At 41.5% G+C, this 24716-nt stretch overlaps 11 non-coding genes across 11 annotated transcripts; all 11 read right to left on the reverse strand.

Annotated features, from left to right (window-relative positions):
• Positions 1–3997: 3997 nt before the first annotated feature.
• Positions 3998–4071, reverse strand: trnan-guu (transfer RNA asparagine (anticodon GUU)). Its single transcript has one exon. It is a non-coding gene; the product is annotated as a tRNA-Asn (tRNA).
• A 4423-nt stretch (positions 4072–8494) lies between these two features.
• Positions 8495–8568, reverse strand: trnan-guu (transfer RNA asparagine (anticodon GUU)). Its single transcript has one exon. It is a non-coding gene; the product is annotated as a tRNA-Asn (tRNA).
• Positions 8569–9662: 1094 nt separating this feature from the next.
• trnan-guu (transfer RNA asparagine (anticodon GUU)) lies at positions 9663–9736 on the reverse strand. The gene has a single exon. It is a non-coding gene; the product is annotated as a tRNA-Asn (tRNA).
• A 1094-nt stretch (positions 9737–10830) lies between these two features.
• Positions 10831–10904, reverse strand: trnan-guu (transfer RNA asparagine (anticodon GUU)). Its single transcript has one exon. It is a non-coding gene; the product is annotated as a tRNA-Asn (tRNA).
• A 2262-nt stretch (positions 10905–13166) lies between these two features.
• On the reverse strand, positions 13167–13240 carry trnan-guu (transfer RNA asparagine (anticodon GUU)). The gene has a single exon. It is a non-coding gene; the product is annotated as a tRNA-Asn (tRNA).
• A 1094-nt stretch (positions 13241–14334) lies between these two features.
• On the reverse strand, positions 14335–14408 carry trnan-guu (transfer RNA asparagine (anticodon GUU)). The gene has a single exon. It is a non-coding gene; the product is annotated as a tRNA-Asn (tRNA).
• A 1094-nt stretch (positions 14409–15502) lies between these two features.
• On the reverse strand, positions 15503–15576 carry trnan-guu (transfer RNA asparagine (anticodon GUU)). The gene has a single exon. It is a non-coding gene; the product is annotated as a tRNA-Asn (tRNA).
• Positions 15577–16670: 1094 nt separating this feature from the next.
• Positions 16671–16744, reverse strand: trnan-guu (transfer RNA asparagine (anticodon GUU)). The gene has a single exon. It is a non-coding gene; the product is annotated as a tRNA-Asn (tRNA).
• Positions 16745–17838: 1094 nt separating this feature from the next.
• trnan-guu (transfer RNA asparagine (anticodon GUU)) lies at positions 17839–17912 on the reverse strand. The gene has a single exon. It is a non-coding gene; the product is annotated as a tRNA-Asn (tRNA).
• Positions 17913–19006: 1094 nt separating this feature from the next.
• Positions 19007–19080, reverse strand: trnan-guu (transfer RNA asparagine (anticodon GUU)). Its single transcript has one exon. It is a non-coding gene; the product is annotated as a tRNA-Asn (tRNA).
• Positions 19081–20174: 1094 nt separating this feature from the next.
• trnan-guu (transfer RNA asparagine (anticodon GUU)) lies at positions 20175–20248 on the reverse strand. Its single transcript has one exon. It is a non-coding gene; the product is annotated as a tRNA-Asn (tRNA).
• Between the last annotated feature and the right edge of the window lie 4468 nt (positions 20249–24716).

Here is a 24716-nt window from a genome sequence, read left to right on the forward strand (position 1 = left end):
CAAACACACTGGACCAACATTGTCCTTCTCGCGAGATAAATATAAATGCTAAGGTTTTTCATGCCAGATTGACATCATTTACGTTGTCATACCAGCCAGATTAATAAGAATAAATTATATGTTCCTTGGAGAACACAGAATGATCAAGCTATTGAGTAACAGAAGATCAGAGACCATTGACAGCCATTTTACCAGTAGGTATGATAACTTGTCATCTTTCATGTTCAACAACACACCAATCACATGTGACAACAGGAAACACAGCAGGTCAAAAGCAAGCTTACTGTAAGGCCAGGAAGGTCTTCCACATCACTAGAAACAGAAAGACAGCATTCCTGGGTGGGCTCAAATCACCAACTTTTAAATTAACAGTCTAACGCACCAACCAATTGCACCACAGAGACTTGTGGTTATACTGACCCTCAGCAGGCCAAAGTCTCATGGAAGCTCAAGCCAAGTCAGGAAGGGTCAGTTCACATCTCCACAATCTGAAAAATGTCATCCCTGGGTGGTGATGATGCACCAACCTTTAGATTGACAGTCAAACACGCTAACTGATTGCACTAGAGAGGCTTGTGTTGGCATTGACCGGGGCAAAATAACAGGAATCTCATTACAGGTCCAGGATGTCACATCCACATCATGGAGCACAACAAACTGACAACTGTCGTCCCTGGGTGGGCTCGAACCACCAACCTTTAGATTAACAGTCTAACACGCTAACCAATAGCGCCACAGAGACTTGTGGTGTATATGACCCTGACGCTTGATCGATGGCCATTTGTGCTCTCATCCAACTGAACATGGAGTTTACGAAACAACAACACTTTGTTCCAATTGTTGTGTTAACGTGCATCAAAAGTGCAGCAACATTTTCAAGGAAGTAGACCTACAGTTTTCTAATGTTTGTTAGCTTTTTGAATGGCCTTAAAAGGGCAAAAATGTAGCGCAATGTTCGTCAGCGCAACATTATATTAAAAGGCATCTGGCAGGAGTAAATCCCGCCTCAATCACAAATATATTCTGATAAATATATATTTTAAACAACTGCATTTTCACAAATGTAATATATAATCGCCAAGCCCATTCAAAATAATTAGGGGACTGACTCCGGAAGAATGATGAAGTGGCTAGTCACTTTCATGGCGTATTGGCGTACATATACACACAAACACACTGGACCAACATTGTCCTTCTCGCGAGATAAATATAAATGCTAAGGTTTTTCATGCCAGATTGACATCATTTACGTTGTCATACCAGCCAGATTAATAAGAATAAATTATATGTTCCTTGGAGAACACAGAATGATCAAGCTATTGAGTAACAGAAGATCAGAGACCATTGACAGCCATTTTACCAGTAGGTATGATAACTTGTCATCTTTCATGTTCAACAACACACCAATCACATGTGACAACAGGAAACACAGCAGGTCAAAAGCAAGCTTACTGTAAGGCCAGGAAGGTCTTCCACATCACTAGAAACAGAAAGACAGCATTCCTGGGTGGGCACAAATCACCAACTTTTAAATTAACAGTCTAACGCGCCAACCAATTGCACCACAGATACTTGTGGTTACACTGACCCTCAGCAGGCCAAAGTCTCATGGAAGCTCAAACCAAGTCAGGAAGGGTCAGTTCACATCTCCACAATCTGAAAAATGTCATCCCTGGGTGGTGATGATGCACCAACCTTTAGATTGACAGTCAAACACGCTAACTGATTGCACTAGAGAGGCTTGTGTTGGCATTGACCGGGGCAAAATAACAGGAATCTCATTACAGGTCCAGGATGTCACATCCACATCATGGAGCACAACAAACTGACAACTGTCGTCCCTGGGTGGGCTCGAACCACCAACCTTTAGATTAACAGTCTAACACGCTAACCAATAGCGCCACAGAGACTTGTGGTGTATATGACCCTGACGCTTGATCGATGGCCATTTGTGCTCTCATCCAACTGAACATGGAGTTTACGAAACAACAACACTTTGTTCCAATTGTTGTGTTAACGTGCATCAAAAGTGCAGCAACATTTTCAAGGAAGTAGACCTACAGTTTTCTAATGTTTGTTAGCTTTTTGAATGGCCTTAAAAGGGCAAAAATGTAGCGCAATGTTCGTCAGCGCAACATTATATTAAAAGGCATCTGGCAGGAGTAAATCCCGCCTCAATCACAAATATATTCTGATAAATATATATTTTAAACAACTGCATTTTCACAAATGTAATATATAATCGCCAAGCCCATTCAAAATAATTAGGGGACTGACTCCGGAAGAATGATGAAGTGGCTAGTCACTTTCATGGCGTATTGGCGTACATATACACACAAACACACTGGACCAACATTGTCCTTCTCGCGAGATAAATATAAATGCTAAGGTTTTTCATGCCAGATTGACATCATTTACGTTGTCATACCAGCCAGATTAATAAGAATAAATTATATGTTCCTTGGAGAACACAGAATGATCAAGCTATTGAGGAACAGAAGATCAGAGACCATTGACAGCCATTTTACCAGTAGGTATGATAACTTGTCATCTTTCATGTTCAACAACACACCAATCACATGTGACAACAGGAAACACAGCAGGTCAAAAGCAAGCTTACTGTAAGGCCAGGAAGGTCTTCCACATCACTAGAAACAGAAAGACAGCATTCCTGGGTGGGCTCAAATCACCAACTTTTAAATTAACAGTCTAACGCACCAACCAATTGCACCACAGAGACTTGTGGTTATACTGACCCTCAGCAGGCCAAAGTCTCATGGAAGCTCAAGCCAAGTCAGGAAGGGTCAGTTCACATCTCCACAATCTGAAAAATGTCATCCCTGGGTGGTGATGATGCACCAACCTTTAGATTGACAGTCAAACACGCTAACTGATTGCACTAGAGAGGCTTGTGTTGGCATTGACGCTTGATCGATGGCCATTTGTGCTCTCATCCAACTGAACATGGAGTTTACGAAACAACAACACTTTGTTCCAATTGTTGTGTTAACGTGCATCAAAAGTGCAGCAACATTTTCAAGGAAGTAGACCTACAGTTTTCTAATGTTTGTTAGCTTTTTGAATGGCCTTAAAAGGGCAAAAATGTAGCGCAATGTTCGTCAGCGCAACATTATATTAAAAGGCATCTGGCAGGAGTAAATCCCGCCTCAATCACAAATATATTCTGATAAATATATATTTTAAACAACTGCATTTTCACAAATGTAATATATAATCGCCAAGCCCATTCAAAATAATTAGGGGACTGACTCCGGAAGAATGATGAAGTGGCTAGTCACTTTCATGGCGTATTGGCGTACATATACACACAAACACACTGGACCAACATTGTCCTTCTCGCGAGATAAATATAAATGCTAAGGTTTTTCATGCCAGATTGACATCATTTACGTTGTCATACCAGCCAGATTAATAAGAATAAATTATATGTTCCTTGGAGAACACAGAATGATCAAGCTATTGAGTAACAGAAGATCAGAGACCATTGACAGCCATTTTACCAGTAGGTATGATAACTTGTCATCTTTCATGTTCAACAACACACCAATCACATGTGACAACAGGAAACACAGCAGGTCAAAAGCAAGCTTACTGTAAGGCCAGGAAGGTCTTCCACATCACTAGAAACAGAAAGACAGCATTCCTGGGTGGGCTCAAATCACCAACTTTTAAATTAACAGTCTAACGCACCAACCAATTGCACCACAGAGACTTGTGGTTATACTGACCCTCAGCAGGCCAAAGTCTCATGGAAGCTCAAGCCAAGTCAGGAAGGGTCAGTTCACATCTCCACAATCTGAAAAATGTCATCCCTGGGTGGTGATGATGCACCAACCTTTAGATTGACAGTCAAACACGCTAACTGATTGCACTAGAGAGGCTTGTGTTGGCATTGACCGGGGCAAAATAACAGGAATCTCATTACAGGTCCAGGATGTCACATCCACATCATGGAGCACAACAAACTGACAACTGTCGTCCCTGGGTGGGCTCGAACCACCAACCTTTAGATTAACAGTCTAACGCGCTAACCAATTGCGCCACAGAGACTTGTGGTGTATATGACCCTGACGCTTGATCGATGGCCATTTGTGCTCTCATCCAACTGAACATGGAGTTTACGAAACAACAACACTTTGTTCCAATTGTTGTGTTAACGTGCATCAAAAGTGCAGCAACATTTTCAAGGAAGTAGACCTATAGTTTTCTAATGTTTGTTAGCTTTTTGAATGGCCTTAAAAGGGCAAAAATGTAGCGCAATGTTCGTCAGCGCAACATTATATTAAAAGGCATCTGGCAGGAGTAAATCCCGCCTCAATCACAAATATATTCTGATAAATATATATTTTAAACAACTGCATTTTCACAAATGTAATATATAATCGCCAAGCCCATTCAAAATAATTAGGGGACTGACTCCGGAAGAATGATGAAGTGGCTAGTCACTTTCATGGCGTATTGGCGTACATATACACACAAACACACTGGACCAACATTGTCCTTCTCGCGAGATAAATATAAATGCTAAGGTTTTTCATGCCAGATTGACATCATTTACGTTGTCATACCAGCCAGATTAATAAGAATAAATTATATGTTCCTTGGAGAACACAGAATGATCAAGCTATTGAGTAACAGAAGATCAGAGACCATTGACAGCCATTTTACCAGTAGGTATGATAACTTGTCATCTTTCATGTTCAACAACACACCAATCACATGTGACAACAGGAAACACAGCAGGTCAAAAGCAAGCTTACTGTAAGGCCAGGAAGGTCTTCCACATCACTAGAAACAGAAAGACAGCATTCCTGGGTGGGCTCAAATCACCAACTTTTAAATTAACAGTCTAACGCACCAACCAATTGCACCACAGAGACTTGTGGTTATACTGACCCTCAGCAGGCCAAAGTCTCATGGAAGCTCAAGCCAAGTCAGGAAGGGTCAGTTCACATCTCCACAATCTGAAAAATGTCATCCCTGGGTGGTGATGATGCACCAACCTTTAGATTGACAGTCAAACACGCTAACTGATTGCACTAGAGAGGCTTGTGTTGGCATTGACCGGGGCAAAATAACAGGAATCTCATTACAGGTCCAGGATGTCACATCCACATCATGGAGCACAACAAACTGACAACTGTCGTCCCTGGGTGGGCTCGAACCACCAACCTTTAGATTAACAGTCTAACACGCTAACCAATAGCGCCACAGAGACTTGTGGTGTATATGACCCTGACGCTTGATCGATGGCCATTTGTGCTCTCATCCAACTGAACATGGAGTTTACGAAACAACAACACTTTGTTCCAATTGTTGTGTTAACGTGCATCAAAAGTGCAGCAACATTTTCAAGGAAGTAGACCTACAGTTTTCTAATGTTTGTTAGCTTTTTGAATGGCCTTAAAAGGGCAAAAATGTAGCGCAATGTTCGTCAGCGCAACATTATATTAAAAGGCATCTGGCAGGAGTAAATCCCGCCTCAATCACAAATATATTCTGATAAATATATATTTTAAACAACTGCATTTTCACAAATGTAATATATAATCGCCAAGCCCATTCAAAATAATTAGGGGACTGACTCCGGAAGAATGATGAAGTGGCTAGTCACTTTCATGGCGTATTGGCGTACATATACACACAAACACACTGGACCAACATTGTCCTTCTCGCGAGATAAATATAAATGCTAAGGTTTTTCATGCCAGATTGACATCATTTACGTTGTCATACCAGCCAGATTAATAAGAATAAATTATATGTTCCTTGGAGAACACAGAATGATCAAGCTATTGAGTAACAGAAGATCAGAGACCATTGACAGCCATTTTACCAGTAGGTATGATAACTTGTCATCTTTCATGTTCAACAACACACCAATCACATGTGACAACAGGAAACACAGCAGGTCAAAAGCAAGCTTACTGTAAGGCCAGGAAGGTCTTCCACATCACTAGAAACAGAAAGACAGCATTCCTGGGTGGGCACAAATCACCAACTTTTAAATTAACAGTCTAACGCGCCAACCAATTGCACCACAGATACTTGTGGTTACACTGACCCTCAGCAGGCCAAAGTCTCATGGAAGCTCAAACCAAGTCAGGAAGGGTCAGTTCACATCTCCACAATCTGAAAAATGTCATCCCTGGGTGGTGATGATGCACCAACCTTTAGATTGACAGTCAAACACGCTAACTGATTGCACTAGAGAGGCTTGTGTTGGCATTGACCGGGGCAAAATAACAGGAATCTCATTACAGGTCCAGGATGTCACATCCACATCATGGAGCACAACAAACTGACAACTGTCGTCCCTGGGTGGGCTCGAACCACCAACCTTTAGATTAACAGTCTAACACGCTAACCAATAGCGCCACAGAGACTTGTGGTGTATATGACCCTGACGCTTGATCGATGGCCATTTGTGCTCTCATCCAACTGAACATGGAGTTTACGAAACAACAACACTTTGTTCCAATTGTTGTGTTAACGTGCATCAAAAGTGCAGCAACATTTTCAAGGAAGTAGACCTACAGTTTTCTAATGTTTGTTAGCTTTTTGAATGGCCTTAAAAGGGCAAAAATGTAGCGCAATGTTCGTCAGCGCAACATTATATTAAAAGGCATCTGGCAGGAGTAAATCCCGCCTCAATCACAAATATATTCTGATAAATATATATTTTAAACAACTGCATTTTCACAAATGTAATATATAATCGCCAAGCCCATTCAAAATAATTAGGGGACTGACTCCGGAAGAATGATGAAGTGGCTAGTCACTTTCATGGCGTATTGGCGTACATATACACACAAACACACTGGACCAACATTGTCCTTCTCGCGAGATAAATATAAATGCTAAGGTTTTTCATGCCAGATTGACATCATTTACGTTGTCATACCAGCCAGATTAATAAGAATAAATTATATGTTCCTTGGAGAACACAGAATGATCAAGCTATTGAGGAACAGAAGATCAGAGACCATTGACAGCCATTTTACCAGTAGGTATGATAACTTGTCATCTTTCATGTTCAACAACACACCAATCACATGTGACAACAGGAAACACAGCAGGTCAAAAGCAAGCTTACTGTAAGGCCAGGAAGGTCTTCCACATCACTAGAAACAGAAAGACAGCATTCCTGGGTGGGCTCAAATCACCAACTTTTAAATTAACAGTCTAACGCACCAACCAATTGCACCACAGAGACTTGTGGTTATACTGACCCTCAGCAGGCCAAAGTCTCATGGAAGCTCAAGCCAAGTCAGGAAGGGTCAGTTCACATCTCCACAATCTGAAAAATGTCATCCCTGGGTGGTGATGATGCACCAACCTTTAGATTGACAGTCAAACACGCTAACTGATTGCACTAGAGAGGCTTGTGTTGGCATTGACGCTTGATCGATGGCCATTTGTGCTCTCATCCAACTGAACATGGAGTTTACGAAACAACAACACTTTGTTCCAATTGTTGTGTTAACGTGCATCAAAAGTGCAGCAACATTTTCAAGGAAGTAGACCTACAGTTTTCTAATGTTTGTTAGCTTTTTGAATGGCCTTAAAAGGGCAAAAATGTAGCGCAATGTTCGTCAGCGCAACATTATATTAAAAGGCATCTGGCAGGAGTAAATCCCGCCTCAATCACAAATATATTCTGATAAATATATATTTTAAACAACTGCATTTTCACAAATGTAATATATAATCGCCAAGCCCATTCAAAATAATTAGGGGACTGACTCCGGAAGAATGATGAAGTGGCTAGTCACTTTCATGGCGTATTGGCGTACATATACACACAAACACACTGGACCAACATTGTCCTTCTCGCGAGATAAATATAAATGCTAAGGTTTTTCATGCCAGATTGACATCATTTACGTTGTCATACCAGCCAGATTAATAAGAATAAATTATATGTTCCTTGGAGAACACAGAATGATCAAGCTATTGAGGAACAGAAGATCAGAGACCATTGACAGCCATTTTACCAGTAGGTATGATAACTTGTCATCTTTCATGTTCAACAACACACCAATCACATGTGACAACAGGAAACACAGCAGGTCAAAAGCAAGCTTACTGTAAGGCCAGGAAGGTCTTCCACATCAATAGAAACAGAAAGACAGCGTTCCTGGGTGGGCTCAAATCACCAACTTTTAAATTAACAGTCTAACGCGCCAACCAATTGCACCACAGAGACTTGTGGTTATACTGACCCTCAGCAGGCCAAAGTCTCATGGAAGCTCAAGCCAAGTCAGGAAGGGTCAGTTCACATCTCCACAATCTGAAAAATGTCATCCCTGGGTGGTGATGATGCACCAACCTTTAGATTGACAGTCAAACACGCTAACTGATTGCACTAGAGAGGCTTGTGTTGGCATTGACCGGGGCAAAATAACAGGAATCTCATTACAGGTCCAGGATGTCACATCCACATCATGGAGCACAACAAACTGACAACTGCCGTCCCTGGGTGGGCTCGAACCACCAACCTTTAGATTAACAGTCTAACGCGCTAACCAATTGCGCCACAGAGACTTGTGGTGTATATGATCCTGACGCTTGATCGATGGCCATTTGTGCTCTCATCCAACTGAACATGGAGTTTACGAAACAACAACACTTTGTTCCAATTGTTGTGTTAACGTGCATCAAAAGTGCAGCAACATTTTCAAGGAAGTAGACCTATAGTTTTCTAATGTTTGTTAGCTTTTTGAATGGCCTTAAAAGGGCAAAAATGTAGCGCAATGTTCGTCAGCGCAACATTATATTAAAAGGCATCTGGCAGGAGTAAATCCCGCCTCAATCACAAATATATTCTGATAAATATATATTTTAAACAACTGCATTTTCACAAGTGTAATATATAATCGCCAAGCCCATTCAAAATAATTAGGGGACTGACTCCGGAAGAATGATGAAGTGGCTAGTCACTTTCATGGCGTATTGGCGTACATATACACAGAAACACACTGGACCAACATTGTCCTTCTCGCGAGATAAATATAAATGCTAAGGTTTTTCATGCCAGATTGACATCATTTACGTTGTCATACCAGCCAGATTAATAAGAATAAATTATATGTTCCTTGGAGAACACAGAATGATCAAGCTATTGAGTAACAGAAGATCAGAGACCATTGACAGCCATTTTACCAGTAGGTATGATAACTTGTCATCTTTCATGTTCAACAACACACCAATCACATGTGACAACAGGAAACACAGCAGGTCAAAAGCAAGCTTACTGTAAGGCCAGGAAGGTCTTCCACATCACTAGAAACAGAAAGACAGCATTCCTGGGTGGGCTCAAATCACCAACTTTTAAATTAACAGTCTAACGCACCAACCAATTGCACCACAGAGACTTGTGGTTATACTGACCCTCAGCAGGCCAAAGTCTCATGGAAGCTCAAGCCAAGTCAGGAAGGGTCAGTTCACATCTCCACAATCTGAAAAATGTCATCCCTGGGTGGTGATGATGCACCAACCTTTAGATTGACAGTCAAACACGCTAACTGATTGCACTAGAGAGGCTTGTGTTGGCATTGACCGGGGCAAAATAACAGGAATCTCATTACAGGTCCAGGATGTCACATCCACATCATGGAGCACAACAAACTGACAACTGTCGTCCCTGGGTGGGCTCGAACCACCAACCTTTAGATTAACAGTCTAACGCGCTAACCAATTGCGCCACAGAGACTTGTGGTGTATATGACCCTGACGCTTGATCGATGGCCATTTGTGCTCTCATCCAACTGAACATGGAGTTTACGAAACAACAACACTTTGTTCCAATTGTTGTGTTAACGTGCATCAAAAGTGCAGCAACATTTTCAAGGAAGTAGACCTATAGTTTTCTAATGTTTGTTAGCTTTTTGAATGGCCTTAAAAGGGCAAAAATGTAGCGCAATGTTCGTCAGCGCAACATTATATTAAAAGGCATCTGGCAGGAGTAAATCCCGCCTCAATCACAAATATATTCTGATAAATATATATTTTAAACAACTGCATTTTCACAAATGTAATATATAATCGCCAAGCCCATTCAAAATAATTAGGGGACTGACTCCGGAAGAATGATGAAGTGGCTAGTCACTTTCATGGCGTATTGGCGTACATATACACACAAACACACTGGACCAACATTGTCCTTCTCGCGAGATAAATATAAATGCTAAGGTTTTTCATGCCAGATTGACATCATTTACGTTGTCATACCAGCCAGATTAATAAGAATAAATTATATGTTCCTTGGAGAACACAGAATGATCAAGCTATTGAGTAACAGAAGATCAGAGACCATTGACAGCCATTTTACCAGTAGGTATGATAACTTGTCATCTTTCATGTTCAACAACACACCAATCACATGTGACAACAGGAAACACAGCAGGTCAAAAGCAAGCTTACTGTAAGGCCAGGAAGGTCTTCCACATCACTAGAAACAGAAAGACAGCATTCCTGGGTGGGCTCAAATCACCAACTTTTAAATTAACAGTCTAACGCACCAACCAATTGCACCACAGAGACTTGTGGTTATACTGACCCTCAGCAGGCCAAAGTCTCATGGAAGCTCAAGCCAAGTCAGGAAGGGTCAGTTCACATCTCCACAATCTGAAAAATGTCATCCCTGGGTGGTGATGATGCACCAACCTTTAGATTGACAGTCAAACACGCTAACTGATTGCACTAGAGAGGCTTGTGTTGGCATTGACCGGGGCAAAATAACAGGAATCTCATTACAGGTCCAGGATGTCACATCCACATCATGGAGCACAACAAACTGACAACTGTCGTCCCTGGGTGGGCTCGAACCACCAACCTTTAGATTAACAGTCTAACGCGCTAACCAATTGCGCCACAGAGACTTGTGGTGTATATGACCCTGACGCTTGATCGATGGCCATTTGTGCTCTCATCCAACTGAACATGGAGTTTACGAAACAACAACACTTTGTTCCAATTGTTGTGTTAACGTGCATCAAAAGTGCAGCAACATTTTCAAGGAAGTAGACCTATAGTTTTCTAATGTTTGTTAGCTTTTTGAATGGCCTTAAAAGGGCAAAAATGTAGCGCAATGTTCGTCAGCGCAACATTATATTAAAAGGCATCTGGCAGGAGTAAATCCCGCCTCAATCACAAATATATTCTGATAAATATATATTTTAAACAACTGCATTTTCACAAATGTAATATATAATCGCCAAGCCCATTCAAAATAATTAGGGGACTGACTCCGGAAGAATGATGAAGTGGCTAGTCACTTTCATGGCGTATTGGCGTACATATACACACAAACACACTGGACCAACATTGTCCTTCTCGCGAGATAAATATAAATGCTAAGGTTTTTCATGCCAGATTGACATCATTTACGTTGTCATACCAGCCAGATTAATAAGAATAAATTATATGTTCCTTGGAGAACACAGAATGATCAAGCTATTGAGGAACAGAAGATCAGAGACCATTGACAGCCATTTTACCAGTAGGTATGATAACTTGTCATCTTTCATGTTCAACAACACACCAATCACATGTGACAACAGGAAACACAGCAGGTCAAAAGCAAGCTTACTGTAAGGCCAGGAAGGTCTTCCACATCACTAGAAACAGAAAGACAGCATTCCTGGGTGGGCTCAAATCACCAACTTTTAAATTAACAGTCTAACGCACCAACCAATTGCACCACAGAGACTTGTGGTTATACTGACCCTCAGCAGGCCAAAGTCTCATGGAAGCTCAAGCCAAGTCAGGAAGGGTCAGTTCACATCTCCACAATCTGAAAAATGTCATCCCTGGGTGGTGATGATGCACCAACCTTTAGATTGACAGTCAAACACGCTAACTGATTGCACTAGAGAGGCTTGTGTTGGCATTGACCGGGGCAAAATAACAGGAATCTCATTACAGGTCCAGGATGTCACATCCACATCATGGAGCACAACAAACTGACAACTGCCGTCCCTGGGTGGGCTCGAACCACCAACCTTTAGATTAACAGTCTTACGCGCTAACCAATTGCGCCACAGAGACTTGTGGTGTATATGATCCTGACGCTTGATCGATGGCCATTTGTGCTCTCATCCAACTGAACATGGAGTTTACGAAACAACAACACTTTGTTCCAATTGTTGTGTTAACGTGCATCAAAAGTGCAGCAACATTTTCAAGGAAGTAGACCTATAGTTTTCTAATGTTTGTTAGCTTTTTGAATGGCCTTAAAAGGGCAAAAATGTAGCGCAATGTTCGTCAGCGCAACATTATATTAAAAGGCATCTGGCAGGAGTAAATCCCGCCTCAATCACAAATATATTCTGATAAATATATATTTTAAACAACTGCATTTTCACAAGTGTAATATATAATCGCCAAGCCCATTCAAAATAATTAGGGGACTGACTCCGGAAGAATGATGAAGTGGCTAGTCACTTTCATGGCGTATTGGCGTACATATACACAGAAACACACTGGACCAACATTGTCCTTCTCGCGAGATAAATATAAATGCTAAGGTTTTTCATGCCAGAATGACATCATTTACGTTGTCATACCAGCCAGATTAATAAGAATAAATTATATGTTCCTTGGAGAACACAGAATGATCAAGCTATTGAGTAACAGAAGATCAGAGACCATTGACAGCCATTTTACCAGTAGGTATGATAACTTGTCATCTTTCATGTTCAACAACACACCAATCACATGTGACAACAGGAAACACAGCAGGTCAAAAGCAAGCTTACTGTAAGGCCAGGAAGGTCTTCCACATCACTAGAAACAGAAAGACAGCATTCCTGGGTGGGCACAAATCACCAACTTTTAAATTAACAGTCTAACGCGCCAACCAATTGCACCACAGATACTTGTGGTTACACTGACCCTCAGCAGGCCAAAGTCTCATGGAAGCTCAAACCAAGTCAGGAAGGGTCAGTTCACATCTCCACAATCTGAAAAATGTCATCCCTGGGTGGTGATGATGCACCAACCTTTAGATTGACAGTCAAACACGCTAACTGATTGCACTAGAGAGGCTTGTGTTGGCATTGACCGGGGCAAAATAACAGGAATCTCATTACAGGTCCAGGATGTCACATCCACATCATGGAGCACAACAAACTGAGAACTGTCGTCCCTGGGTGGGCTCGAACCACCAACCTTTAGATTAACAGTCTAACGCGCTAACCAATTGCGCCACAGAGACTTGTGGTGTAGATGACCCTGACGCTTGATCGATGGCCATTTGTGCTCTCATCCAACTGAACATGGAGTTTACGAAACAACAACACTTTGTTCCAATTGTTGTGTTAACGTGCATCAAAAGTGCAGCAACATTTTCAAGGAAGTAGACCTATAGTTTTCTAATGTTTGTTAGCTTTTTGAATGGCCTTAAAAGGGCAAAAATGTAGCGCAATGTTCGTCAGCGCAACATTATATTAAAAGGCATCTGGCAGGAGTAAATCCCGCCTCAATCACAAATATATTCTGATAAATATATATTTTAAACAACTGCATTTTCACAAATGTAATATATAATCGCCAAGCCCATTCAAAATAATTAGGGGACTGACTCCGGAAGAATGATGAAGTGGCTAGTCACTTTCATGGCGTATTGGCGTACATATACACACAAACACACTGGACCAACATTGTCCTTCTCGCGAGATAAATATAAATGCTAAGGTTTTTCATGCCAGATTGACATCATTTACGTTGTCATACCAGCCAGATTAATAAGAATAAATTATATGTTCCTTGGAGAACACAGAATGATCAAACTATTGAGTAACAGAAGATCAGAGACCATTGACAGCCATTTTACCAGTAGGTATGATAACTTGTCATCTTTCATGTTCAACAACACACCAATCACATGTGACAACAGGAAACACAGCAGGTCAAAAGCAAGCTTACTGTAAGGCCAGGAAGGTCTTCCACATCACTAGAAACAGAAAGACAGCATTCCTGGGTGAGCACAAATCACCAACTTTTAAATTAACAGTCTAACGCGCCAACCAATTGCACCACAGATACTTGTGGTTACACTGACCCTCAGCAGGCCAAAGTCTCATGGAAGCTCAAACCAAGTCAGGAAGGGTCAGTTCACATCTCCACAATCTGAAAAATGTCATCCCTGGGTGGTGATGATGCACCAACCTTTAGATTGACAGTCAAACACGCTAACTGATTGCACTAGAGAGGCTTGTGTTGGCATTGACCGGGGCAAAATAACAGGAATCTCATTACAGGTCCAGGATGTCACATCCACATCATGGAGCACAACAAACTGACAACTGTCGTCCCTGGGTGGGCTCGAACCACCAACCTTTAGATTAACAGTCTAACGCGCTAACCAATTGCGCCACAGAGACTTGTGGTGTATATGACCCTGACGCTTGATCGATGGCCATTTGTGCTCTCATCCAACTGAACATGGAGTTTACGAAACAACAACACTTTGTTCCAATTGTTGTGTTAACGTGCATCAAAAGTGCAGCAACATTTTCAAGGAAGTAGACCTATAGTTTTCTAATGTTTGTTAGCTTTTTGAATGGCCTTAAAAGGGCAAAAATGTAGCGCAATGTTCGTCAGCGCAACATTATATTAAAAGGCATCTGGCAGGAGTAAATCCCGCCTCAATCACAAATATATTCTGATAAATATATATTTTAAACAACTGCATTTTCACAAATGTAATATATAATCGCCAAGCCCATTCAAAATAATTAGGGGACTGACTCCGGAAGAATGATGAAGTGGCTAGTCACTTTCATGGCGTATTGGCGTACATATACACACAAACACACTGGACCAACATTGTCCTTCTCGCGAGATAAATATAAATGCTAAGGTTTTTCATGCCAGATTGACATCATTTACGTTGTCATACCAGCCAGATTAATAAGAATAAATTATATGTTCCTTGGAGAACACAGAATGATCAAGCTATTGAGTAACAGAAGATCAGAGACCATTGACAGCCATTTTACCAGTAGGTATGATAACTTGTCATCTTTCATGTTCAACAACACACCAATCACATGTGACAACAGGAAACACAGCAGGTCAAAAGCAAGCTTACTGTAAGGCCAGGAAGGTCTTCCACATCACTAGAAACAGAAAGACAGCATTCCTGGGTGGGCTCAAATCACCAACTTTTAAATTAACAGTCTAACGCACCAACCAATTGCACCACAGAGACTTGTGGTTATACTGACCCTCAGCAGGCCAAAGTCTCATGGAAGCTCAAGCCAAGTCAGGAAGGGTCAGTTCACATCTCCACAATCTGAAAAATGTCATCCCTGGGTGGTGATGATGCACCAACCTTTAGATTGACAGTCAAACACGCTAACTGATTGCACTAGAGAGGCTTGTGTTGGCATTGACCGGGGCAAAATAACAGGAATCTCATTACAGGTCCAGGATGTCACATCCACATCATGGAGCACAACAAACTGACAACTGTCGTCCCTGGGTGGGCTCGAACCACCAACCTTTAGATTAACAGTCTAACGCGCTAACCAATTGCGCCACAGAGACTTGTGGTGTATATGACCCTGACGCTTGATCGATGGCCATTTGTGCTCTCATCCAACTGAACATGGAGTTTACGAAACAACAACACTTTGTTCCAATTGTTGTGTTAACGTGCATCAAAAGTGCAGCAACATTTTCAAGGAAGTAGACCTATAGTTTTCTAATGTTTGTTAGCTTTTTGAATGGCCTTAAAAGGGCAAAAATGTAGCGCAATGTTCGTCAGCGCAACATTATATTAAAAGGCATCTGGCAGGAGTAAATCCCGCCTCAATCACAAATATATTCTGATAAATATATATTTTAAACAACTGCATTTTCACAAATGTAATATATAATCGCCAAGCCCATTCAAAATAATTAGGGGACTGACTCCGGAAGAATGATGAAGTGGCTAGTCACTTTCATGGCGTATTGGCGTACATATACACACAAACACACTGGACCAACATTGTCCTTCTCGCGAGATAAATATAAATGCTAAGGTTTTTCATGCCAGATTGACATCATTTACGTTGTCATACCAGCCAGATTAATAAGAATAAATTATATGTTCCTTGGAGAACACAGAATGATCAAGCTATTGAGTAACAGAAGATCAGAGACCATTGACAGCCATTTTACCAGTAGGTATGATAACTTGTCATCTTTCATGTTCAACAACACACCAATCACATGTGACAACAGGAAACACAGCAGGTCAAAAGCAAGCTTACTGTAAGGCCAGGAAGGTCTTCCACATCACTAGAAACAGAAAGACAGCATTCCTGGGTGGGCACAAATCACCAACTTTTAAATTAACAGTCTAACGCGCCAACCAATTGCACCACAGATACTTGTGGTTACACTGACCCTCAGCAGGCCAAAGTCTCATGGAAGCTCAAACCAAGTCAGGAAGGGTCAGTTCACATCTCCACAATCTGAAAAATGTCATCCCTGGGTGGTGATGATGCACCAACCTTTAGATTGACAGTCAAACACGCTAACTGATTGCACTAGAGAGGCTTGTGTTGGCATTGACCGGGGCAAAATAACAGGAATCTCATTACAGGTCCAGGATGTCACATCCACATCATGGAGCACAACAAACTGACAACTGTCGTCCCTGGGTGGGCTCGAACCACCAACCTTTAGATTAACAGTCTAACGCGCTAACCAATTGCGCCACAGAGACTTGTGGTGTATATGATCCTGACGCTTTATCGATGGCCATTTGTGCTCTCATCCAACTGAACATGGAGTTTACGAAACAACAACACTTTGTTCCAATGGTTGTGTTAACGTGCATCAAAAGTGCAGCAACATTTTCAAGGAAGTAGACCTATAGTTTTCTAATGTTTGTTAGCTTTTTGAATGGCCTTAAAAGGGCAAAAATGTAGCGCAATGTTCGTCAGCGCAACATTATATTAAAAGGCATCTGGCAGGAGTAAATTCAGCCGCAATCACAAATATATTCTGATAAATATATATTTTAAACAACTGCATTTTCACAAGTGTAATATATAATCGCCAAGCCCATTCAAAATAATTAGGGGACTGACTCCGGAAGAATGATGAAGTGGCTAGTCACTTTCATGGCGTATTGGCGTACATATACACAGAAACACACTGGACCAACATTGTCCTTCTCGCGAGATAAATATAAATGCTAAGGTTTTTCATGCCAGAATGACATCATTTACGTTGTCATACCAGCCAGATTAATAAGAATAAATTATATGTTCCTTGGAGAACACAGAATGATCAAGCTATTGAGTAACAGAAGATCAGAGACCATTGACAGCCATTTTACCAGTAGGTATGATAACTTGTCATCTTTCATGTTCAACAACACACCAATCACATGTGACAACAGGAAACACAGCAGGTCAAAAGCAAGCTTACTGTAAGGCCAGGAAGGTCTTCCACATCACTAGAAACAGAAAGACAGCATTCCTGGGTGGGCACAAATCACCAACTTTTAAATTAACAGTCTAACGCGCCAACCAATTGCACCACAGATACTTGTGGTTACACTGACCCTCAGCAGGCCAAAGTCTCATGGAAGCTCAAACCAAGTCAGGAAGGGTCAGTTCACATCTCCACAATCTGAAAAATGTCATCCCTGGGTGGTGATGATGCACCAACCTTTAGATTGACAGTCAAACACGCTAACTGATTGCACTAGAGAGGCTTGTGTTGGCATTGACCGGGGCAAAATAACAGGAATCTCATTACAGGTCCAGGATGTCACATCCACATCATGGAGCACAACAAACTGAGAACTGTCGTCCCTGGGTGGGCTCGAACCACCAACCTTTAGATTAACAGTCTAACGCGCTAACCAATTGCGCCACAGAGACTTGTGGTGTAGATGACCCTGACGCTTGATCGATGGCCATTTGTGCTCTCATCCAACTGAACATGGAGTTTACGAAACAACAACACTTTGTTCCAATGGTTGTGTTAACGTGCATCAAAAGTGCAGCAACATTTTCAAGGAAGTAGACCTATAGTTTTCTAATGTTTGTTAGCTTTTTGAATGGCCTTAAAAGGGCAAAAATGTAGCGCAATGTTCGTCAGCGCAACATTATATTAAAAGGCATCTGGCAGGAGTAAATTCAGCCGCAATCACAAATATATTCTGATAAATATATATTTTAAACAACTGCATTTTCACAAGTGTAATATATAATCGCCAAGCCCATTCAAAATAATTAGGGGACTGACTCCGGAAGAATGATGAAGTGGCTAGTCACTTTCATGGCGTATTGGCGTACATATACACAGAAACACACTGGACCAACATTGTCCTTCTCGCGAGATAAATATAAATGCTAAGGTTTTTCATGCCAGAATGACATCATTTACGTTGTCATACCAGCCAGATTAATAAGAATAAATTATATGTTCCTTGGAGAACACAGAATGATCAAGCTATTGAGTAACAGAAGATCAGAGACCATTGACAGCCATTTTACCAGTAGGTATGATAACTTGTCATCTTTCATGTTCAACAACACACCAATCACATGTGACAACAGGAAACACAGCAGGTCAAAAGCAAGCTTACTGTAAGGCCAGGAAGGTCTTCCACATCACTAGAAACAGAAAGACAGCATTCCTGGGTGGGCACAAATCACCAACTTTTAAATTAACAGTCTAACGCGCCAACCAATTGCACCACAGATACTTGTGGTTACACTGACCCTCAGCAGGCCAAAGTCTCATGGAAGCTCAAACCAAGTCAGGAAGGGTCAGTTCACATCTCCACAATCTGAAAAATGTCATCCCTGGGTGGTGATGATGCACCAACCTTTAGATTGACAGTCAAACACGCTAACTGATTGCACTAGAGAGGCTTGTGTTGGCATTGACCGGGGCAAAATAACAGGAATCTCATTACAGGTCCAGGATGTCACATCCACATCATGGAGCACAACAAACTGAGAACTGTCGTCCCTGGGTGGGCTCGAACCACCAACCTTTAGATTAACAGTCTAACGCGCTAACCAATTGCGCCACAGAGACTTGTGGTGTAGATGACCCTGACGCTTGATCGATGGCCATTTGTGCTCTCATCCAACTGAACATGGAGTTTACGAAACAACAACACTTTGTTCCAATTGTTGTGTTAACGTGCATCAAAAGTGCAGCAACATTTTCAAGGAAGTAGACCTATAGTTTTCTAATGTTTGTTAGCTTTTTGAATGGCCTTAAAAGGGCAAAAATGTAGCGCAATGTTCGTCAGCGCAACATTATATTAAAAGGCATCTGGCAGGAGTAAATCCCGCCTCAATCACAAATATATTCTGATAAATATATATTTTAAACAACTGCATTTTCACAAATGTAATATATAATCGCCAAGCCCATTCAAAATAATTAGGGGACTGACTCCGGAAGAATGATGAAGTGGCTAGTCACTTTCATGGCGTATTGGCGTACATATACACACAAACACACTGGACCAACATTGTCCTTCTCGCGAGATAAATATAAATGCTAAGGTTTTTCATGCCAGATTGACATCATTTACGTTGTCATACCAGCCAGATTAATAAGAATAAATTATATGTTCCTTGGAGAACACAGAATGATCAAGCTATTGAGTAACAGAAGATCAGAGACCATTGACAGCCATTTTACCAGTAGGTATGATAACTTGTCATCTTTCATGTTCAACAACACACCAATCACATGTGACAACAGGAAACACAGCAGGTCAAAAGCAAGCTTACTGTAAGGCCAGGAAGGTCTTCCACATCACTAGAAACAGAAAGACAGCATTCCTGGGTGGGCTCAAATCACCAACTTTTAAATTAACAGTCTAACGCACCAACCAATTGCACCACAGAGACTTGTGGTTATACTGACCCTCAGCAGGCCAAAGTCTCATGGAAGCTCAAGCCAAGTCAGGAAGGGTCAGTTCACATCTCCACAATCTGAAAAATGTCATCCCTGGGTGGTGATGATGCACCAACCTTTAGATTGACAGTCAAACACGCTAACTGATTGCACTAGAGAGGCTTGTGTTGGCATTGACCGGGGCAAAATAACAGGAATCTCATTACAGGTCCAGGATGTCACATCCACATCATGGAGCACAACAAACTGACAACTGTCGTCCCTGGGTGGGCTCGAACCACCAACCTTTAGATTAACAGTCTAACGCGCTAACCAATTGCGCCACAGAGACTTGTGGTGTATATGACCCTGACGCTTGATCGATGGCCATTTGTGCTCTCATCCAACTGAACATGGAGTTTACGAAACAACAACACTTTGTTCCAATTGTTGTGTTAACGTGCATCAAAAGTGCAGCAACATTTTCAAGGAAGTAGACCTATAGTTTTCTAATGTTTGTTAGCTTTTTGAATGGCCTTAAAAGGGCAAAAATGTAGCGCAATGTTCGTCAGCGCAACATTATATTAAAAGGCATCTGGCAGGAGTAAATCCCGCCTCAATCACAAATATATTCTGATAAATATATATTTTAAACAACTGCATTTTCACAAATGTAATATATAATCGCCAAGCCCATTCAAAATAATTAGGGGACTGACTCCGGAAGAATGATGAAGTGGCTAGTCACTTTCATGGCGTATTGGCGTACATATACACACAAACACACTGGACCAACATTGTCCTTCTCGCGAGATAAATATAAATGCTAAGGTTTTTCATGCCAGATTGACATCATTTACGTTGTCATACCAGCCAGATTAATAAGAATAAATTATATGTTCCTTGGAGAACACAGAATGATCAAGCTATTGAGTAACAGAAGATCAGAGACCATTGACAGCCATTTTACCAGTAGGTATGATAACTTGTCATCTTTCATGTTCAACAACACACCAATCACATGTGACAACAGGAAACACAGCAGGTCAAAAGCAAGCTTACTGTAAGGCCAGGAAGGTCTTCCACATCACTAGAAACAGAAAGACAGCATTCCTGGGTGGGCTCAAATCACCAACTTTTAAATTAACAGTCTAACGCACCAACCAATTGCACCACAGAGACTTGTGGTTATACTGACCCTCAGCAGGCCAAAGTCTCATGGAAGCTCAAGCCAAGTCAGGAAGGGTCAGTTCACATCTCCACAATCTGAAAAATGTCATCCCTGGGTGGTGATGATGCACCAACCTTTAGATTGACAGTCAAACACGCTAACTGATTGCACTAGAGAGGCTTGTGTTGGCATTGACCGGGGCAAAATAACAGGAATCTCATTACAGGTCCAGGATGTCACATCCACATCATGGAGCACAACAAACTGACAACTGTCGTCCCTGGGTGGGCTCGAACCACCAACCTTTAGATTAACAGTCTAACACGCTAACCAATAGCGCCACAGAGACTTGTGGTGTATATGACCCTGACGCTTGATCGATGGCCATTTGTGCTCTCATCCAACTGAACATGGAGTTTACGAAACAACAACACTTTGTTCCAATTGTTGTGTTAACGTGCATCAAAAGTGCAGCAACATTTTCAAGGAAGTAGACCTACAGTTTTCTAATGTTTGTTAGCTTTTTGAATGGCCTTAAAAGGGCAAAAATGTAGCGCAATGTTCGTCAGCGCAACATTATATTAAAAGGCATCTGGCAGGAGTAAATCCCGCCTCAATCACAAATATATTCTGATAAATATATATTTTAAACAACTGCATTTTCACAAATGTAATATATAATCGCCAAGCCCATTCAAAATAATTAGGGGACTGACTCCGGAAGAATGATGAAGTGGCTAGTCACTTTCATGGCGTATTGGCGTACATATACACACAAACACACTGGACCAACATTGTCCTTCTCGCGAGATAAATATAAATGCTAAGGTTTTTCATGCCAGATTGACATCATTTACGTTGTCATACCAGCCAGATTAATAAGAATAAATTATATGTTCCTTGGAGAACACAGAATGATCAAGCTATTGAGTAACAGAAGATCAGAGACCATTGACAGCCATTTTACCAGTAGGTATGATAACTTGTCATCTTTCATGTTCAACAACACACCAATCACATGTGACAACAGGAAACACAGCAGGTCAAAAGCAAGCTTACTGTAAGGCCAGGAAGGTCTTCCACATCACTAGAAACAGAAAGACAGCATTCCTGGGTGGGCACAAATCACCAACTTTTAAATTAACAGTCTAACGCGCCAACCAATTGCACCACAGATACTTGTGGTTACACTGACCCTCAGCAGGCCAAAGTCTCATGGAAGCTCAAACCAAGTCAGGAAGGGTCAGTTCACATCTCCACAATCTGAAAAATGTCATCCCTGGGTGGTGATGATGCACCAACCTTTAGATTGACAGTCAAACACGCTAACTGATTGCACTAGAGAGGCTTGTGTTGGCATTGACCGGGGCAAAATAACAGGAATCTCATTACAGGTCCAGGATGTCACATCCACATCATGGAGCACAACAAACTGACAACTGTCGTCCCTGGGTGGGCTCGAACCACCAACCTTTAGATTAACAGTCTAACACGCTAACCAATAGCGCCACAGAGACTTGTGGTGTATATGACCCTGACGCTTGATCGATGGCCATTTGTGCTCTCATCCAACTGAACATGGAGTTTACGAAACAACAACACTTTGTTCCAATTGTTGTGTTAACGTGCATCAAAAGTGCAGCAACATTTTCAAGGAAGTAGACCTACAGTTTTCTAATGTTTGTTAGCTTTTTGAATGGCCTTAAAAGGGCAAAAATGTAGCGCAATGTTCGTCAGCGCAACATTATATTAAAAGGCATCTGGCAGGAGTAAATCCCGCCTCAATCACAAATATATTCTGATAAATATATATTTTAAACAACTGCATTTTCACAAATGTAATATATAATCGCCAAGCCCATTCAAAATAATTAGGGGACTGACTCCGGAAGAATGATGAAGTGGCTAGTCACTTTCATGGCGTATTGGCGTACATATACACACAAACACACTGGACCAACATTGTCCTTCTCGCGAGATAAATATAAATGCTAAGGTTTTTCATGCCAGATTGACATCATTTACGTTGTCATACCAGCCAGATTAATAAGAATAAATTATATGTTCCTTGGAGAACACAGAATGATCAAGCTATTGAGGAACAGAAGATCAGAGACCATTGACAGCCATTTTACCAGTAGGTATGATAACTTGTCATCTTTCATGTTCAACAACACACCAATCACATGTGACAACAGGAAACACAGCAGGTCAAAAGCAAGCTTACTGTAAGGCCAGGAAGGTCTTCCACATCACTAGAAACAGAAAGACAGCATTCCTGGGTGGGCTCAAATCACCAACTTTTAAATTAACAGTCTAACGCACCAACCAATTGCACCACAGAGACTTGTGGTTATACTGACCCTCAGCAGGCCAAAGTCTCATGGAAGCTCAAGCCAAGTCAGGAAGGGTCAGTTCACATCTCCACAATCTGAAAAATGTCATCCCTGGGTGGTGATGATGCACCAACCTTTAGATTGACAGTCAAACACGCTAACTGATTGCACTAGAGAGGCTTGTGTTGGCATTGACCGGGGCAAAATAACAGGAATCTCATTACAGGTCCAGGATGTCACATCCACATCATGGAGCACAACAAACTGACAACTGCCGTCCCTGGGTGGGCTCGAACCACCAACCTTTAGATTAACAGTCTTACGCGCTAACCAATTGCGCCACAGAGACTTGTGGTGTATATGATCCTGACGCTTGATCGATGGCCATTTGTGCTCTCATCCAACTGAACATGGAGTTTACGAAACAACAACACTTTGTTCCAATTGTTGTGTTAACGTGCATCAAAAGTGCAGCAACATTTTCAAGGAAGTAGACCTATAGTTTTCTAATGTTTGTTAGCTTTTTGAATGGCCTTAAAAGGGCAAAAATGTAGCGCAATGTTCGTCAGCGCAACATTATATTAAAAGGCATCTGGCAGGAGTAAATCCCGCCTCAATCACAAATATATTCTGATAAATATATATTTTAAACAACTGCATTTTCACAAGTGTAATATATAATCGCCAAGCCCATTCAAAATAATTAGGGGACTGACTCCGGAAGAATGATGAAGTGGCTAGTCACTTTCATGGCGTATTGGCGTACATATACACAGAAACACACTGGACCAACATTGTCCTTCTCGCGAGATAAATATAAATGCTAAGGTTTTTCATGCCAGAATGACATCATTTACGTTGTCATACCAGCCAGATTAATAAGAATAAATTATATGTTCCTTGGAGAACACAGAATGATCAAGCTATTGAGTAACAGAAGATCAGAGACCATTGACAGCCATTTTACCAGTAGGTATGATAACTTGTCATCTTTCATGTTCAACAACACACCAATCACATGTGACAACAGGAAACACAGCAGGTCAAAAGCAAGCTTACTGTAAGGCCAGGAAGGTCTTCCACATCACTAGAAACAGAAAGACAGCATTCCTGGGTGGGCACAAATCACCAACTTTTAAATTAACAGTCTAACGCGCCAACCAATTGCACCACAGATACTTGTGGTTACACTGACCCTCAGCAGGCCAAAGTCTCATGGAAGCTCAAACCAAGTCAGGAAGGGTCAGTTCACATCTCCACAATCTGAAAAATGTCATCCCTGGGTGGTGATGATGCACCAACCTTTAGATTGA

This window comes from Oncorhynchus mykiss, chromosome 21 (assembly GCF_057628025.1).
Source record: "Oncorhynchus mykiss isolate SJ-2025 chromosome 21, ASM5762802v1, whole genome shotgun sequence".
In the NCBI taxonomy this organism is placed as follows: domain Eukaryota; kingdom Metazoa; phylum Chordata; class Actinopteri; order Salmoniformes; family Salmonidae; genus Oncorhynchus; species Oncorhynchus mykiss.